Source organism: Thamnophis elegans, chromosome 11, assembly GCF_009769535.1.
Source record: "Thamnophis elegans isolate rThaEle1 chromosome 11, rThaEle1.pri, whole genome shotgun sequence".
Lineage (NCBI taxonomy): Eukaryota > Metazoa > Chordata > Lepidosauria > Squamata > Colubridae > Thamnophis > Thamnophis elegans.
Genome location: NC_045551.1, coordinates 7,639,738 through 7,659,255, shown reverse-complemented (window position 1 = coordinate 7,659,255; position 19,518 = coordinate 7,639,738). Strand labels below are relative to the sequence as shown.

Sequence of the window (19,518 nt, the reverse complement as noted above, 5' to 3'; positions counted from 1 at the left end):
CCAGAGTTTCTGAGCCACGTTTTGGTTGCTAAGCAAGAGCGTTGTTTAAGTGAGTTTCACCACATTTTACATGTTGGCTACTCCCACCCAGTCACATGGCCAGCAAGCCACTCCCACAAAGCAGGCCACACCTACAGAAGAGGTTCTAAAAAAATTTGAAACCCACCACTGAGTTACACTGTTTACCGTATATTAAATGCTGGTATTACATAGAGGAATATCAAAATCTTCTTTTATTCAGTAGTGTGAACTTCGAAGCAAGGATGCAAAGTTTAGATGCCAGTTGGCACCTAACATTTGACGATGAAGAAACCATGTCACTTAAAGTGGTTAGAAAAATTAGTGTCTTTAATCACTGACAATGTCTTTTTAAAATAGGGCATATTGTTAATGCAGAAGAACGAACTAGATTTCCTCCTCTGTCATCTACTACAGAATAACGGAGATGAGCTGATGTATATAATGTATAGTTTTTTTCACAATTGGTAATTGTTAATAATTCAAGTGCAGCATATTTTATAGAGATATACGTTCCCTTTAAGTTTCTATTACACATGAGATCCATACACACATATCTATTCAATGCAAACTAAATTCCTTAACCGTATTTGCAATTTCTATTAAAAATGGCAATTATCACAATTCATGCTAATTCTCGATTAGTTCCTCCTTTGCCACATAAGCTAGTTTCTTTTTGCCACATGAAGTACCAGTAAGTGAAATTAAATTTAGATGGTTCATATCTTCTTTGAATCACCGTGTTTTACATTTCCTAAACAATTTAACTAAAATCAGGTCTTTCTTTTTCTATCCCAGCGTGAATACTCTTTATGCCTGTATTGATTATCTACAGCAATAAATTGGGAGTTGCACAAAATAAACACATGTTTGTGCTCATCTTGACATGCATAATTTTAATATGCACCAATATGCTTGTCTAAACCCCACACTCTTTTCCTAAAGAAGACGTTTCAACTAATATCTTCTTTACATTGACATAGCAGAGAATTATGGAAAACAAATTCATGTAATTCTTTTCATGATCATGAAATGTATCTCCTTGAAGAAATTTTCTTAATGAAAAAAATTATCAAGCAAACATCTACAATTAATTTTCTGTTTTTCATTCTTCACGGAACTGCCAGGTTTCCAGGCGTCCAGATTTAAGTTTAAAGATACGTTCCCATCAGGTAAGCAATCACGTGAGGAATCTTTTGAGTGTACATTGCTGAGAAATAGTTCACATCATATTAAGAAGTAAAGAAGCCCAGTGTGAGTGATGAGATAGTGGAGGTAGTGAGTGTCAAAAACTTTGACTGAAAAAGAGGAGCTGGAATTAAAAAATCAAGAGCTTGTGAATAAAAATCTCCAACTGCCCCCCCCCCCCCCCCAAAAAGACGAACTCTGCGAAGAGTATGAAGAAAATTGAGCAGATGAGAAAATTTTAGATAGCAACCCGGAATTTCTCTTCCTTTCTCAGCTATTTAATTAGTTTAATTTTAAACAAGTTTTATCATTCAAATAAAAAAACCTAAGGGGGCTAATTACACTTTGCTCTTCATATTTTACAGAAAAAAATAGTTCAGATGAGCATGGACTGCTAGAGAAACAGAAACGAGAGAATGAGAGTCTCAGCTGCAAGTTTCAGAAACATGCTGGAGAAAAAGCAGAGCTCCTACGAGAGAATAATGACCTTAAAGAAGCACTTTATAGGTGAGAAATAGTTAGATAGCGATCTTGATTTTTCATTTCAAATTCAAATATATTTATTAGATCCTTAGGCCAGATATACTGCATAAAAGAAGCATTCCATTCTTTCATATATATGGTATAAGTGAATAGAGAAGAGCAAGAGGTATAATGGAATGCAAAATAATTAGGAATTGTAGTTATGCTAGTAATTCAAGTAACAAATTAAAAGGGCTAATATCTCTCTGTCCTCATAATTTACAAAAAGATAGCAGTGATGTCGGAAACTGACAGTAGAAAATGAAGAGCTGCGAAACAGAGATCCTGACATCAAAAACATTGAACTAACTGATGAGAATGGGGCGTTGGTTCTTACCTGATCGCCCCTTCTCTGGGCAGTGGAGACAGCAGTCATGCATGGGTTAACTCAGTCAGTAACCAAAATCAGTCTCGCCTCTGAGGAGCATGCTCCCGCTTTCTTGATGAAGGAGATAAATAGATTGCTGTGTGGTGAACAATCGCTTTCTGTCCCGTGAGTACACAACATGCTCCCAGATCACCCCTGCGCGGTAGGCCAGGATCCCAAGGGTGGGGATGACTGCTGTCTCCACCTGCCCCAGAGAAGGGGTGTATCAGGTAAGAACCAATGCCCCATTCTCCAAAGTTGGTGGAGACCGCGGTCTCATACTGGGATGCACCAAGCTGGTGTGTCCCCAGGAGGGCAGGAGACTGGCCTAGGAGCTGGAAGAAGGGAGAACCTGTTGGAGGACTCGCCGTCCGAAAGCTGCATCTGCCGATGCATATCGATCCACCTTGTAATGTTGTATAAACGAATTAGGAGTAGACCAGGTCGCTGCCTTGCAGATCTCTTCCACACGAAGCCCGCCACGGACCACGCCGCTGACGTAGCCGCGCTGCGCGTGGAATGAGCCATAATGTTGGGTGGAGGAGTGAGATGATGCGTGATGCAAGTTTGAGCAATGGCAGACCTGATCCATCGTCCAATCATGGATGGAGAAGCTTTCAGTCCTTTGTTGGTAGGGTGGAAAGAGACGAAGAGGGCTTCGCTGAGTCTGAAGACTGCCGTCTTGCGATGTAGGTTTTAAGAGCACGCCTGAGGTCTAGCTTGTGCCATTTGCGCTCCAGACTGTGAGATGGAGTGGGTCAGAAATTTGGAAGAGAGATCCAGAGAGCGATGGAATGCTGAATTCACTTTCGGGACAAAAGTTGGGTCGATGCAAAGGACCACCCGGTTTGGTGGAACATACACAGGTCAGACCGGATGGAAAGGGCCGCCAGCTCTGAAACCCTCCGCGCAGATGTTATGGCCACCAGAAAGGCAGTCTTGAGCGTGAGGTGATGTAAGGTTGCCGACCTGAGGGTTCAAAGGACGGTTCAGTAAGGAAGTTGAGGACCTTGGTCAGATCCAGGAGGGGAATCAGTGCATAACAGGAGGGCAGAGATTGGATGCCCCCTTAAGGATCTGCAGATGTGAGGGTGCAATGAGAGAGGCTCATCTCAGTGAAGAGAGAGAACTGAGGAGAGAGCCGCCACCTGCCGCCACAAGGTATTCGGAGATAGTCCTTATCAAGACCCTGTTGTAAAAAGTCCAGAAGCTGGGATATCGCAGCCTTCAGAGGATCCTCCCCTCGAGCCAGGCACCAAGCTACAAAGGTCTGCCACGTAGATTCATATATCCTGTTAGTAGCTGGGCGGCAGGAGGCCTGAATGGTATGGATTACAGTCTTGGAAAGGTTATCCGCTCTCAGGACTACCCGCTCAGCCTCCAAGCGGTTAGGCGTAGCCAGCGCAGGTCAGGGTAGTGAATGGAGCCCTGATGAAGGAGGGACAGAATCATTGGTAGAAGCCACTGAGGTTCCACAGAAAGATTGATCAGGTCTGCGTACCATGGACGGCACAGCCAATGGGGTGCGATTAGGATGAGCTTGGCCTCTTCCTCTATCACTTTCCGAATCACCCTCTGTATTAGGTGGAAGGGAGGGAAGGTGTACAGGAGACCACAAGGCCACCTGTACCTTAGTGCGTCCGTCCCTTCCACGCCTGGTGTCGTGTATTGAGACAGGTACTTGGGCAGCTGGTTGTTGGATGATGTTGCGAAGAGATCCAGGATTGGAGTCCCGTACCTGGATGACAGCTGATGAAATATGCAGCGATTCAAGTTCCACTCCACAGGGTTGATCGTTGTACGGCTCAACCAGTCTGCTCTGGTGTTGTCTGACCCTGAGATGTGTTCGCCGTGTAGGGAGAGAAGGTTGGCTTCCACCCAAGTTCCTAGGCGAAAGGCAGACTCCATGAGAGACACCGCTCTCGTCCCCGTCCCCCCCGGCGGTTGACATGCACCTTGGTCGTAGTGTTGTCCGTCCAGATCAGCACGTGTGTTTTGAAGAGAGGACTGGAAATGAAGGAGGGCCAGATGGATGGCCCTCAACTCTAGCCAATTCATACTGTGGGATAGGCCCCTGAACTACCTGATTCCTCCAGGTGAGCTCCCAATCCATCAAGACTCACATCTGTTGTTACTACGAGACGTGGAGGTTCCCTGAAAAGAGAGCCCTGAGCTATGGCTGAGGAGATCCACCAGTCCAGGGATAGCAGGACCTCTGGGGTCAGGCTGACCTTCACTAGGAAACAGGTGTTTTTGGTCTTCTGGAAAGGTAAAAGAAACCACTGGAGGCAGTGGCTGTGAAGCTGTGCCCAAGGGACGATGGAGAAGCAGGAGACAGCTGACGAAGAGGGACCCGCTGTCACCCTCATACCTCCTTGGGTAACTCCCTAAGACTGCTCTGGCGGTCCTGAGACAGGAAGACTTTCCCCTGGGAGGATCTATGAAGGCTCCCAGGTGCACCAGGCAAGAAGTGGGGGGAAGTGACTCTTCTCCACTGTTCCCTCTAAGATGCGCGCTTGCGTGGCCGCGCACATGGCTGCAATATGCCACGCAATAGTTTCTAATTGCCGCACAGAGTCACGTTACGTATCTGGACACGAACTACAGAGTGGCTACGGAATTGCAATCAAAACCTCCTCCAGCTAAACCTTTTCTACTGCAGGTACATTGCCGCCCGACTTCAGGATTCTCTAATCAGTGTGGGTCGAAAAGAAAAAGGGAAAGGGGAGCTTAAGGTTCAAAACACTGGAGCAAATGCTTCAGAGGCAACAGTTTTCACGGGGAATTAGGAACAGAGAGCCCTGGACTTTTGCTGCCCCCCCTCCCCATCAGACCTCGCTTTCCCGCGCGTGCTGCATGATCGTCTAATTTGCTACTGCCCTGTGGCTGGCTCTTCCCAGTACATTTTTTCTGGGAGGGGAAGCTCCTTGGTCTCCATCTCTTTTTCTCCTCCTCACCCTGCCCGACTTCAGGATTCTCCCTAACAGTGTGGGGTCGAAAAGAAAAAAAGAAAGGGGAGCTTAAAGGTTCAAAACACTGGAGCAAATGCTTCAGAGGCAACAGTTTTCACGGGGAATTAGAACAGTCAGAGAGCCCTGGAGTTTTGCTTCCCCCCCCCCCCCCTCAGACCTCGCTTTCCATGCGTGCTGCGAGATCGGCTAATTGCTATTGCCTGGGCTGGCTCTCCCCGGTTACATTTTGCGTGACCCGTCAAACCCGCGCTCGACCTAAACCGCGCCCGATTAAACCGCGTCGCTGACATCATCAACAGGCAACAACAGCTAGCGCGGAGAAAGACGGGCGCTTTAAGTAGCGCTTTGAAAGCAAGCCGATTCAACTTAAAGTAAGGGTTAGGTTTAGGTTTAGCTTTAGGGTTAGGTTTAGGGTTAAGGGTTAGGTTTAGGTTAAGGGCTAGGGTTAGGTTTAGGTTAAGGGTTAGGATTAGGTTTAAAGTTAGGTTTAGGGTTAGGTTAAGGGTTTAGGTTTAGGGGGGGTAGGTTTAGGGGTTAATTTTAGGTTTAGGGTTTTACAGCGTGCTTCTGTCTCCGCGCTGTTGTCGCCCTGTTGATGACGTCAGCGACGCGGTTTAGTCAGGCGCGGTTTGTGGGGAACCCATTTTTTGCTGGGAGGGGAAGCTCCTTGGCCTCCATCTCTTTTTCCTCCCTCCTCGCTTCTCGGGGGCTCCACCAATGGGGAGCAAAGCCAGCGCCAGACTTTGGACTAACACAGGGTTCTGCAAAGTTGGCTGTTTTAAGACTGGTGGACCTTCAACTCTTGACTCACTCAGAAATGCGGAAGGACAAGGTGAAGGAAAGACAAGCAGCAATTCACTTGGTTACAGAAGGAGGGAGTTGTTCTCCCCCTACTGGAGAGGCAGAAGAGCGGAAACTGAGGATTTAGTCATATTTATAAAGCAGCGGGACACGTGGTTATAAGGCAGAGGGTTGCCTTTCTTTCCGGAAGGGCAGAAGACTAAAGAATATAGATCCAGCGATGTCTTTAAAATACTTTCTAAGCTCTTGGACTGATTAAATTTTAGGATTTCTGGTTGGTATGAAATGGTAAAGTTGGTACTGATGAGGAATGGAAAGAAGCATTGCTTATGTTGGACAGATATTATACGGGACTTTTATAAGACTTATTTGAATCTCAATCCAAACTGCGCATGAATTGTTTTCTGTGAGGAAAGCGGGGACTAAGATTCATTTGATTGCAGTTTGGGATGAATGGAGTCGGGAGGAGTGGGGCAGAAGGGAAGGTGGAGCGGGATATCGATGAAGGGATCTTGGGATTGAATGAAGTGGTATGGATTTTGGGCACACATTTTACGGATTTATATACTTGAAGTATAACATAAAAAGCTCAGGATTTTAAAGTGAAGAGCGAGATCCTAATTTTATGGAATTTGGGCTTGGGAGGAATGGAGAGGAGAAACGAAGGGTAGGAAGATGAGTAGCGAAAGTATGATTAGGACTGCTCTGTATTTGAAGATAAATTGATTTTTGTATAAACTAATATTTGAATATAAGGTTAAGAAAGGCTATCTGGAGAGTCTACAGGAAGATGGGGGTAAATATCGAAGAAGGGACGAGGACAAAATATAAATGGAATGATTTATATTGTTTAAATTTTAAGAATGATGGGAGGCTGAGCATAATGCAAAAGATTTTTAAAAAATTTTTTTATTTACTTTTTCGTTTTTGTTTTTTTCGGAGTGTTCTTTTTATTTTTATTTTATTATTATTTTTAATAAGATATTTTAGAAGGTGAATGGTAGTGAACTGTGCCGGGTGTGGGACCTGGGAAGTCGGAGGGGATTAGGGAGGGGGGTTCATTGGGGGTGGGTGGGTGGGTGGAGATATAGTTTCAATACATAGAATAAGAAGAATACACTGTATACTGTTGATCCTTATCTTTTCTTTTTATTTTTCTCTTTTTTTTTCTTTTTTTTTTCCTTCTTTTTCTTTTTAGCGAAATTTTTAGTAACTGAATAGATTAAGGAAGAGAGAAATGCACCATAGTGAGAAGTAGAGGAAAGAGAGGGAGAAGTAAGAAGGGAGGAAGAGGGGAATGTAAGGAGGATGAGAGGGGAAGGAGGGTGAGGAAGGCGAGAAAGGAAGATAGGAGGGGAAAGGGAAGTAAGAGGGGTGATCGTTGGAGGAAGAAAGGAAAGTTGGAGGGGGAGAAGAAGGGGTGTATGAAAGTGATAGGCTGGGTTTATGATGAGTTGTGTTTAGGTTGGGGTTTTTTCTTTTCTTATTATTATATTATTATTATTGCAAATATTCAGTATATAAGTGAATGTACAAAATTGAAAATGAAAATGAATAAAACATTTAAACTCGGGAAAAAAAAAAAAAAGACTGTGGACTTCAACTCTCAAATTCTGGAAGTTGAAGTCCACCAGTCTTAAAAGAGCCAACTTTGCAGATCCCTTGGCTAACATGATTGATGCCCTCGGAGTCGGAAAGAAGCGAGAGAGCCTGGTCACATGACATCAGCTTTGTGACCACATTGCTGAGTAATAAAAATTCCAGTCCCACGTTGTAATGAAGGAGTACCTATATTTGATAATTCATTGGGATTTTCAAAGTCATTGAGAATATTTTTGCTTTTAATCTAATTAAACTTGCTATCTGTCAGTTTAAAATAGTGACTTCCATAGTTAAATCATTTGGAGCAAACAAAAATCGCTACTTTATAAACAAAAGGAAGGTGTTTTTTTCTCTATTTGTTATGTAGAGTCATTTTAGCAATATATTTATATTTGCAAGTAGTATGCAGTTTAGAAATTAGTTTTGCAGTAGTAGGTTCTGAAACCCTCTGTACAGAGAGGAGCAAATTCCCATTTTTAAATTTTTAAACAATCAGCAAGCATTGTTGAACATGCAGGCAATAAATCCTGAGTTTACAAATTAATGATGGAAGAAACTCTTAGATGTGAATGAGACTTTAGTTATGGCGATTTTAATAATTTTACTCATTTAAAAGAGCAAATTGCATATAATACATTCACAGAAGCATACAGTGTATAGACAACTTTTGCAATTGAATGTTAACTCATTAAATTGAAGTATATCAAACATTTACTATTTTAATATTAGTGGTATTAAGTGCCATTTATATATTCATTTCAAAGCTCTTTTTTATTTAATCCAAAATGAATTTGAAAAGATAATTGTAATAATTGATAAACCCTAACCCTATAGGTACATCATCAGTCAGTGCTGATGTTGAAACGTCAAGCTGGAGTAAATGTTGTTACGAAGAAAAAGTGCAGCTGGAAGTTTAAACCAGAATGGTTGGGAGAGACTGAACTGCCAACTTCGTCTAGAAAACAGTTAACAAAACTGGGTGACATCTTCACTTATCGTGAAAGTAGTGACGACATTGTTTGCCAAATATGCCAAGAAGCTTGTACAGGTGGCACATTCGCCACTGGAAAACGATGGAACGATTGGAAAATTGATTATTTGAAGCGTCATATCAATTAGAAGATTCAGCTGGATTCGATCACTAAACTACGATGCCAGAAATCTGGAGGGCTGCCGAGGCTACTGACCAAAGTGCAGACGACAAAGCGAACAGAAAAGAAGTTTCACTGCGCAGAAATGCTAATGCTGATGAAGTCAAAATTTTGATTGATAAGTGTTGCTGGCCATAAACATGAATGTGTCAATATTATCAGTCAAAGCCATACATGACCACATAGGCAAGCATGTGTCCATTCCGGAGAGCTGGCACAGCAAGAATTATGGCTTTGAGTTTGTGGAGTGCATCAATGCAGTTGTTCAGAAAGAAGTCATGCATGATCTATGTAATGCCAGTTGTCATACTCTTATTGCTGATGAAAGCACCGATGTATCAGTCACCAAAATGTTGATTTTGCATGCAAAATTCTGCCCGTCTAATGCTGCGATTTATAAGACCGTGTTTGCAGGAATTTTACAGTTGTCAACATGCGACAGCACAGCAATCACAGCAGCCATAAAAGCATTCTATGCTACAAACAACATCAATCTTCAAAAGATGGTCATATTTACGTCAGACGGTGCGTCTGTGATGCTGGGTAAGCATAATGGTGTGGCTGCTCAGCTTCATCAAGATGTATCTCATTTTGTTGAACAGCACTGCGTGGCACATCGAGAAGACCTGGGAATTGATGATGCATGTAAGCATGTCTCACTGATGAAAGACATTGAGACTTTACTGCGCACTGTGTACACTCTGTTCTGCCGCTCTTCTGTGAAGAAAATGGCATTTGCAGAACTAGATAAGTTTTTGAGTGTGAAGCGGTAGCCTTCAGACCGTTGAATGAAGTACGATGGCTTTCCAGACATTTTGCATTGCGAGCGTTAATGAAAAACATTACAGTTTTGGTTGAGTACTGTAAAGAGCAAGCAGAATCACACAGTGACCCAGTTTGTAAATATTGTTACAAAAAGTTGACGGATCCAGAGATTCATGCTGCATTGATTGTGTTTGACGACGTTGTTCGAGAATTAGCTGAGTTGAACAAGCTGTTGCAAAGAAACAACCTGACACCAATAGAAGCGTTCAGTTTGTGAAGGCCAGAATAATAAGCTTCGCCTGCAATATTTAGGTGAAATGGTTTACTGTAATAACGAAGCTTGTGAATATATGGAGAGCAATGCAGACATTGACACGGCTCCTATACTCAGATTTATTGAACGTTTGTGCTTGCATCTTGACAGTCGTTTTCCAGACAATGAGCTGACAGATTGGAATATATTCGAAACTGCTGCTCTGTCGAATGTGAATTCTTTTAACCTCCGAGAAGCAGAACGATTAGAAGACCTGTGTTTAAGGCCGGCCACAATACCATATTCTATAGCCTCAGAGATCATATCAGCCATGCCCGGTGAGTAAGAAGGGCGTCGGCGGGGAGTGGGAGAAATATCTTCCTGGTAGAGGGGATCCTCAGTGACGGTCCTGCCACAATCTGAATCATCCCCACTGTTGGCCAAAGCATATTTGCTCCTAGTATCCTCAGGCTGCAGGATTGATGCAGCAGGGGAGAGGTCATCCTCTGAATCCGAAGATAAGTCAAGAGGGGGACTGGAATGAATAGGCCTCTGGGCCTAGAATATGCGAGGCTCAGCATGCTTGGTCTTGGACCTGGCCTTCTTCGCCAGCGCCCGAGGGGATGGATCCTCTACGCCCCCTGACTAGGCCTTGGATCCCTGGGAGGGGCTCAATGTTATCATCCGGAGCAGGCCTGCGCCTGTGGCCCCAAGGAATAGGGGGTTCAGTAGTAGCGGCAGGAGCCAAGGAGACTGGAGGCAGTTAAGGCTTCGGAGGAGGAGAAGAGGCCATAGCCAGTACTCACGGTTTCCTGAATGCTCAAAATGGCTGCCAGATGATTTTCGCGCCGAAACCAAACGGCCGCTGAGGCTACAGAGCCTATGGGCTGGCGCCATGAGGTAACCGAGACCGCACAGTGAGCGTGGGCGGTATAGGCCCTGCAGCAAGGCTGTGGAGCCAAGGGTGAAGCTACGGACGTGCAGCAGTAGCCGGAGCGTTGAAAGGACGGCGGCGAGGTGCGGCAGCAGCGTTCCCTAGCAGCGGGCGCTTCTTCGCAGTTTTGAGGCTCCCCACAGCATTCGGAGGCAGCTGTCAGCAGCACAGGCGGCAAGGCAGAGGCCAGGAATTCCCTCGCTGAGGAAGAAGCGGTGAGCAGAGCCTCCCATGGCTATTGCAGCTAGCGCTGCTGAATTAGGAAGCCTCAGAAGCCCAGAGGCAATTCAAAGGCAAGCCTCGAACAAGACGCGGCAAACACTCTCCAGCCTCCAGGGGCTATTGAGAGTCACAACAGGAGCCCAATCCAGAGTCTATTGTATACCTGGGGGGAAGGAGTATTGTATACCTGGGGGGAAAGAGTATTGTATACCCAGCAACAGCCTGTGCTGCGCCCTGATTGGCTGGGACGAAGCACAGCCTGTGATTGGATAACAAAGTGACAGTTAAATGACAGTTGGTGCCTGAGAGTATAAATACTGTGACCGTTTGTAACGAAGTTGAATCGCTGACATCTTCTAATATCATCTTACTCTCTGATTCCATGGCTCCTGCGTCTTTCCCTCAAACAATACACGAAAGAGTCCAATTTAGAAAAGTAATTTTCTTTCTTTGTTTGAGTGAAATCCAATTAAATCCAATTAAAGTAATCAATTATTAAGTATTAGTTGAGGAGAAAGCAATTAGCACAGCCAGTTCCAATCGAACTGAGTCTAAAAAGCAGGAGCATGCTCCTCAGAGGCAATGACATCACTTGGTAGACTCAGTTCTATTGGTTACTGACTGAGTTAACCCATGCATGACCGCTGTCTCCACCAACTTTGGAGAAAGAGGAGTTCTGCAGAGAGTATGAAGAAATGTGCAGGTGAGAAATGTTTAGATAGCCACCATGAACTTCTTCTTCCAGAATTTCATATTATCTTAGAAAGCTTGGGAAAACCCTGAAAACCACCTTACTTCAGAAAAAAATTAATGAATTATGGCTCATTATACTTTTACATATACAAATCTAGGAGCTAGTCTCATGGAATGGGAAGATATGTATAGGAGAGACCTTTTCAACCTCCATCCCCGCTGCCCAAAAATATTTATACACTTTTCAGAGTGAGAGTTTCCTGACATCAAAGCAGTTCCCATCATTTTTAAACTAAGTATACTTTTTTGTTGGCCCAGATTCACATCTAATCTTCTGATTTTTTTCTAGAAAGAAACAACTGAGGAAGGGCTTCTGCACATGAACAGAGACCAGATGGACCAGAGACTCATAGTAGAGAGTACAAAAGAGGCTCAGTGAGTGTCTGGCAAACAAGGACAGAAAATGCAGAAAACAAGAAAGAAGCTCATGACAAAATGAAGCCACAAACTGTGGTATATCAATTAAACACAAAATGGCTTAAAGCTTTGGTAGATAACCTCAAAATCAAATCTAAGGATACTGAGGTGGTTTCAGTAATCTCTGAAAATCCTGAAAAAGGATTCTTCTGAACTGTCAAGATACACCCTGCCAGAACCCTGCCCTTCATGGTAGTGGATCTGGGTACTTGAGAGACCGCCTACTGCCAATCACTTCCACTCGACCTATTAGATCCCATAGACTAGGCCTCCTCCGAGTTCCATCTGCGGGTCAATGTCGACTGGCAACCATGCGGAGGAGAGCCTTCTCGGTGGCAGCTCCGACCCTATGGAACGATCTCCCCGTGGAGATTTGTACTCTCACCACCTTCCAGACCTTCCGCACAGCCCTCAAAATCTGGCTATCCCACCAGGCCTGGGGCTAAAGACTGTAACCCACCCGAATGGTACGAAGTTGTGTTTTTTAATGACGTATGTCCTATGTGTTAAATGTTTGTTTCCCCCCCCCCTTTTCGAGTTGTAAGCCGCCCTGAGTCCCCCAGGGAAAAGGGCGGCATATAAATAAACTTCTCAATCTCAACGGCTTAAAGCATCCGCCACCAACCTCCCAAAAGAATGTGCTGAGGCATCCAGGGAGGATGTGAATGGTTGGCTGGATGTATCGCCAAGTCGTCTCCAAGAAGGGCCAGAAACATATGATTTAGATGTGCAGAAATAGGTTAGGGTTAGGAATCATCTAATTCACAGTTCATTTTATGTTTTGCATTCTTTATCGAACTGTTATGAAGGTTTCCTGGCATCCAGAAAACATTTAGATGCCTGTGGGCCATGAGGAATCATCAGACTATGATTTAAGTTATGAGATACTTTTCCATCAGGTAAACAATCTAGCATCTGAGGAATTTTTGAGTGGGTATTACTTAAAAATATTTCATGTCATATTAAAAGGTGAAGAAGCTTAGTGATTGGGTCAAGGTGGGAAGTGAGTGGGCTGATATAGAAATATATTCCTGACTTGTAATGTATTTTGGCTTCTTTAGATTGTTCAGACAAAAAAATCAGTGAGTGGAAGATCTGAAGGGAGTGAGGGCCCAAGTTATATATAAGGCTTGGCATGGTATGTCATGCCTTTACGTGGTGCACAAACTTTTTAGATATCCTCTTGAGAATGACTTCTGAAAAGCATTTAGTCACAATTTGCTGCCATCAAGTCAGTGTTGACTCCTAATGCTCACCTAGTTTATTTTGGGTTACGTAGCATAATAGCTTCCTAAAACAGAAGCACTCCTTCAAATCTTTGTATAATCCTATTAGTTCACCCTTTTACACAAAGTCATTTCTACATTGACAATGGGACTGGCCATTTATCAAATATGTAAACAAATTTGTAAGTTATTTAGTAAGTAAATAAATAAATAAGGCCATTTTGATAAATTTGACAACTTTCTGTTAAAATTATAGGGAAATGATGAGTATTACATTCTAGTAAAGCTTGGTATAATAAGGTGGGAGTAGCAAGAGTTGAATGTGTTTTTTTACCGGAATGGAAATTTCAAAACTCTTGACAGAAATAGAGGAGCTTGACAAAGATTCAGGAGCTTATAATAAAAATTTCCAGCTGATCAAAGCAAAAGAGGAGCTCTGTTAAAAGTATGAAGGAAAGCTGAATAGGCGAGAAAATTTAGATAGCAACTCTGACTTTCTCTTCCAGAATTTCATATTATATTTTCCTAAGGTCCTTCCCCTGGACCAGTGGTGGGTTTCAAATTTTTTTAGAACCTCTTCTGTAGGTGTGGCCTGCTTTGTGGGAGTGGCTTGCCAGCCATGTGACCGGGTAGGAGTGGCTTACCGGCCATGTGACCGGTTGGGTGTGGCCAATTACCTCCAATAGACCGATCAGATCCCACAGATTAGGCCTCCTCCGAATTCAATCCGCCGGCCAATGCCGTCTGGCGACTACCCGGAGGAGAGCCTTCTCTGTGGCTGCTCCGACCCTTTGGAACGAGCTCCCCGTGGAGATTCGAACCCTCACCACCCTCCAGGCCTTCCGCAAAGCCCTTAAAACCTGGCTGTTCCGACAGGCCTGGGGCTAAAGAGCTTTTGTCCCCCCCCTCCTCGAATGGTATGGTTGTTGTGTGTTTAAATTGTATTGTTATGTTCGTCTTTTATTCCATCTGTACCCCCTTCCAATTGAATTGTGAGCCGCCCTGAGTCCCCTTCGGGGAAAAGGGCGGCATATAAATGTAATAAATCCAATCCAATCCAATCCAACTTGTAAAATGTGATGAAACTCACTTAACAACACTCTTGCTTAGCAACCAAAATGTTGGCTCAAAAACTCTGGCATTTGAAGCACACAAGTCTTAAAGCTGTCAAGTTACAAGACCCTTGCACCCCTAACCCTTTAGAAAAAGAACCCCAGGGGTGTTCAAACTTGACAGCTTTAAGACTTGTGGACTTCAACTCCAGGATTCCACCTCTCGTTCTTCATCTTGATAATATGTGGACGGGCAGGTGGAGGGAGCAGGAACCGGTTCTAAACGGCATTGTAGATTTGTGGAACCTCTTCTATAGAAGAGGTTAGAACTGGCAGGAACCCATCCCTGCCCTGGATGTACTTAACATAATGTTCTGGATTGAATTACATTGCCCAGAACAAGGTTAGGGAAAATAAAACTTTTCAACTTGTTCCAAACATTCTGGCTCTCCAAGCCAGGCTAGTGTGTTTTTCTGATCACAGCGAAGCCTTGTTTCTTCAAAGGCTTTCACTTCCAGAGGCTTTGTTTTTGATTAAAGCAATTGCAAAAGAAGAGAAAAGAGCACTGGGTCCCAGATGGGTATTAGACATCACGAATCTCTTCACAGGAAATCTTCATGGCCCAACCATGCATAGGTAGGTGATCCTCGGTTTTATCTCCTACTTACTGCTCTTCTTTTCCATCACGCCAGATCTCAGCTTCCACTTTGTTCTTTAATTCTCACAAATTCAGTCTTACCCATCATTTTGTACTTTGCTTCTGGAAATTGTTTTGAATTGGCTCGTGCCTGTTTTAGTAAGAGAAAAAAGGAAAAAATGTTCTTAAGCTCTGAAAGTTTCTTGGTGAAAATTAATTAAAGTAATGCTAAATACTGAAAATGACAACCATTAACTTAGCTAATCAAATCCCTTTAGAATATAACAGAGATAAAGTCTGATAGATTAACTGATTCACCACTTTTACTGAGCATTTCAGTGGTGGGTTTCAATTTATTTTACTACCAGTTGCTCATGTGCGCTCACGCCCTACTGTGCATGCGCAGAAGCATCTGGGTGGGTAGGCGGAACCTCCCGCCGCTGCCACTACCGGTTCGCCCAATCTGGGGCGAACTGACAGAAACTTACCTCTGAAAAGTACTCAGTAAATCATTCCAGCATTGATTCTTGTAAGAGCTTACTAATTGTTGTAATAGAAATAGCAAAACTACATTAATTTAAATCTAAGAATATGTATAACAAACACAATATCAGCCATTTTAATTAATTTTAAACAGGTTTTATAATTGAAATAAAAAAACCTAAGGGGGCTAATTTCACTCTGCTCTTGATATTTTACAAGAAAATAGGGCAGCTGGACAAACTAAGCTGTCACCAATGCATTTAAGCATTAGTTTAGAAATTACTGTATTTTTCTGAGTATAAGAGGCACCTTTTTGCTTCAAAAAAGAGGCTGAAAATCTGGGTGCATTTTATACATCGAATATAGCATTTTTTGCCTCCCGAAGCCCCACCCCCTTCACCAATGAACAAACTTGGTTATGGTTAACAACAGGTACATTAAAGAAAGAAACAGAGTCACTAATCCTGGCTGCACAAGAACAAGCTATCTGCACAAATGCCATTAAGGCCAAATCAAAAAATCCTCTGATGATGCCAGGTGCAGACTTTGCAAAGAAGCTGATGAAACTGTTGATCACATACTCAGCTGCTGTAAAAAAATTGCGCAGACTGATTATAAATTGCGGCACAATTCAGTAGCACAAATGATCCATTGGAATTTGTGCAAAAATTATAATATTAAAACAGCAACAAACTGGTGGGAACATCAGCCTGAAAAAGTCACCGAAAATCAGATGGTCAAGATCTTGTGGGATTTCCATATACAACGGACAAAATACTGGCGCATAATACACCAGACATCACACTGGTTGAGAAAAATAAGGTCACAATAATAGACATCGCAATACCAGGTGATAGCAGGGTCGCCGAGAAGGAACATGAAAATATCGCAAAATACCAGGACTTAAAAATCAAAATTCAACGACTATGGCACAAACTAGCAGTGGTAATTCCAGTGGTAATTGACACACTGGGTGCTATTCCAAAAGCACTGGAATTACATTTGAAACAGTTAAAAATTGACAAAATCACCATCAGTCAAATGCAAAAAGCCGCACTGCTTGGATCTGCACGCATATTACAAAAATACGTTACGACGTCCTAGGCCCCTGGGTGGGGCCCGACTAGTAACCAATGCCAAATCTGGCGAAACAATTATACAACTGTATAATAATAAAAAGAATTGAGTTCTGCAGTGGTTGGAGCACTCAAGAGCACCTGGCTGTTGCCACCTAATACTTACCTAAAAACACACACACAGAGACACACATAAACATATCAGATTTATCCCAACAGATTTATTTACTTTGAATAACAAAGTAAATTTACAGGAGCCACGCAAAGAAATTTGTTATTCGGAAGCAATTGTGCAGAGACCAAGATCACTAGCAAACCCGCATGTCACCAGAAATCAATTGTATCCCTCAGATATCTGGGGCAGAATGAGTCTAGCTTCGTATAGGTAGCCCAAAGCATGCTGCAGCACTGCCAAACCATCAAGCCACATTGTGGCACATATCAAGGATATGAAGCTTTGCTTGCTTTTCTACACAGTGATCTCCCCAGCTGATTAAAGAAGCTGGAGAGGAGCATGAGCCCATTGCCACTGATTCTGGAGCAAAGACAGCTAGTATTTGGGCACCAACAAAGAAAGCCTTCCATTCTTTCCATTCTAGGTGAAGCTGAAAGAAAGGAGCTTGCAAAGGACCACATAATACTGTACTCACCATGTTCTGCCAAATGATCTCACCTAATGGTTTCATCTACTGCAGGCATCAAAAAGGAGCAGCAACAAACCCTGATCACTCAGACCAGGCTATTCATGTGCTTACACAGTGCTTGAAGGCTGTCAATTTTGGAGTAGGGAGGAACGCGGCCTACCTCAACCCTGATTCTCAATGGGGTAAGTGCTCTCCGAGAGACAGCTGGTATGCAATTTGGGTTCCTCTGGACTTACAACTGTTGCTCGAGGAGCAACTGTTAGCTCTGGCTAGCTGGCTTTGCACAGAGCCATCTCCCCCCACTCCTTGACTGAGAGGGTTTGTTGAGTCCCTCACTACTTGGTCCCTCCATAGCTGGATTCATGCAATGGGCTATATGGCTAGTCTTCCTTTGGCCATCATGCTGCATGGACTTTCAGTTTTTTCTCAGGTTTAATACAAAGTTATCACTTTTCAAGCCGCGAATAGCACAGAACAAGGATACTTACAAGAAGGCCTCTCTCTGAAGGTACATGCCTATCCAATCAAGCCAAATAAGAATGGGTGACTCCAGGTCTGCTTGCTTAGATCTTGTCACCCAATGAGACCTAGTTGGCGCACCTTTCTCATAGCTGTCCCTGTCAAATGAAAGAGAATTTTCTGAGTTCCAGCATTCTTTCTCCATCGCACGATTGGGTGATAAGGACCCCACAAACAACCGTTTTTCCCCCCTCCAATGCATGGGGTAGTTGAGACTAGAGTTTAGAAGGTGTGAGGGGAGAATGGTTTTGCTGGTACAGCATGCTGCACAGTTTGTGGTTATTATAATTTTGTTGTCTTTTATATTTTATTGTTATGCACTGACCCACCCAGGGATGTTGTGTATGATTGGTGTCCACATGAGTCTCTTAAATAATGTGTCACTACCATGTGATGGTTCACCGACAAATGCGCGCCGACAAAACCACCGCGACAAAACGATGAAGTCGAAAGCACGCCCACTAAAGCACGTTGACAAATGCGTGCCAACAAAAGTGCGCCATCAAAAACAACGGAAAAAACACGTGACCTGTCAAAAGCGCAGAGGACAAAATCGCGCTCGACGAAAGCGCACATATGACGTCATCACAGCGCGACGAAAAAAATTAAAAATTGAAATAAAATTAAAATTAAACCAAACCAATTCACATAAAGGTAAGGGTTAGGTTTAGGTTAAGGGTTAGGTTTAGAGCGTTAGGTTTAGCGTTAGGTTAAGGGTTAGCGTTACGTTAACGGTTAGGTTTAGGGTTAGATTTAGGGTTAGGTTAAGGGTTAGGTTTAGAGTTAGGTTTAGGGTTAGGTTTGGGGGGGTTAGGGTAAGGTTTTAGCTTTATTTTTACATTTTTCGATCACAGCGCGATGTTTTCGTCGTGCTGTGATGACGTCAAATGCGCGCTTTCGTCGAGCGCGATTTTGTCCTCCGCGATTTTGTGGTGGAACCGGAAAAACAACGGTAACAACCCTAACCCTTACCCTAACCTAAAAACTCTAATTGCGCTTTTGTGGGCATGGTTTTGTCGGCGCGCTTTAGTGGGTGCGCTTTCGACTTCACCATTTTGTCGCGATTTTGTCGGCGCGCATTAGTCGGGTCACGCCATGTGATCTGCTGTCCAACAACAAAATCAAGCTGATCCCAATAAATGAAAAAATCGCATTAATTCGGTGTGAGCCAACTGGGAAAGGGAATCTCTTGATTCTAAGTTTCTCGGTTTCTTATTCACCACCAGGAGAGCCTGCAAATTTTATATTGGAGTTTAGGGGCACATATACATACCTTTCCATAGAAGTGCTAAAAAAAACCTTCATCATTCACGCTCGCAGCCTCTGAAATTATTCCAAAGGTATCTGGCTGAAAGAAGCGGATGTGTCTGAAGACAAAGATGTCTCGCTCCCAGTTGAGGAAGGCAGTGCTAGAACCAAAGGTTTCAGCTGTTGCAAGAACGGGCAAACATATAACTTAGCAGACAATGTCACATCAAGGGCTCTTGCACACTGAAACTGTAAAACCACCCCCAGTTTGATAATCAGGGTGTCTTGTTGAGACAGGTGACCTGCCAGTGGGTGTGCAAAAATCTAACTGATCTCCAAAGGGAAAAACTGCCGACTTGTTTAAAGAGTCCCAAAAGGCATTTTTATGAGGGGAGAGGGGGAACTCTCTCAGGAATGATGCCCTTCTCTGTCTAATGAAGGCAACCGTTGAACGCAGCCACAGCACCAAGGCCAACCCCAACGGATAACCGGGAATTTTAGGCAGCTGGGGGTCCGAAGGCCACGCAAACTGAGCCTAGGAAAGACGAGGGCTTTGGAAACGGAGGAGCGAGCCGACGAGAGTCCGTCCTTCCCCGCCAGTCGATGTCGCGCAACCCTCCCGAGAGCTCCGATTCAACCGTTTTGACGGTTTGCCGCGCATGCGCGCG

General features: G+C 43.7%; 1 long non-coding RNA gene across 1 annotated transcript; it reads right to left on the bottom strand.

The window, feature by feature from the left end:
• Window positions 1–14,428: 14,428 nt before the first annotated feature.
• On the bottom strand, window positions 14,429–19,500 carry LOC116515032. The gene is made up of 3 exons (XR_004256179.1): window positions 18,876–19,500; window positions 17,572–17,700; window positions 14,429–15,031 (listed from the first exon to the last, which is right to left on the bottom strand). It is a non-coding gene; the product is annotated as an uncharacterized LOC116515032 (long non-coding RNA).
• Window positions 19,501–19,518: the final 18 nt, after the last annotated feature.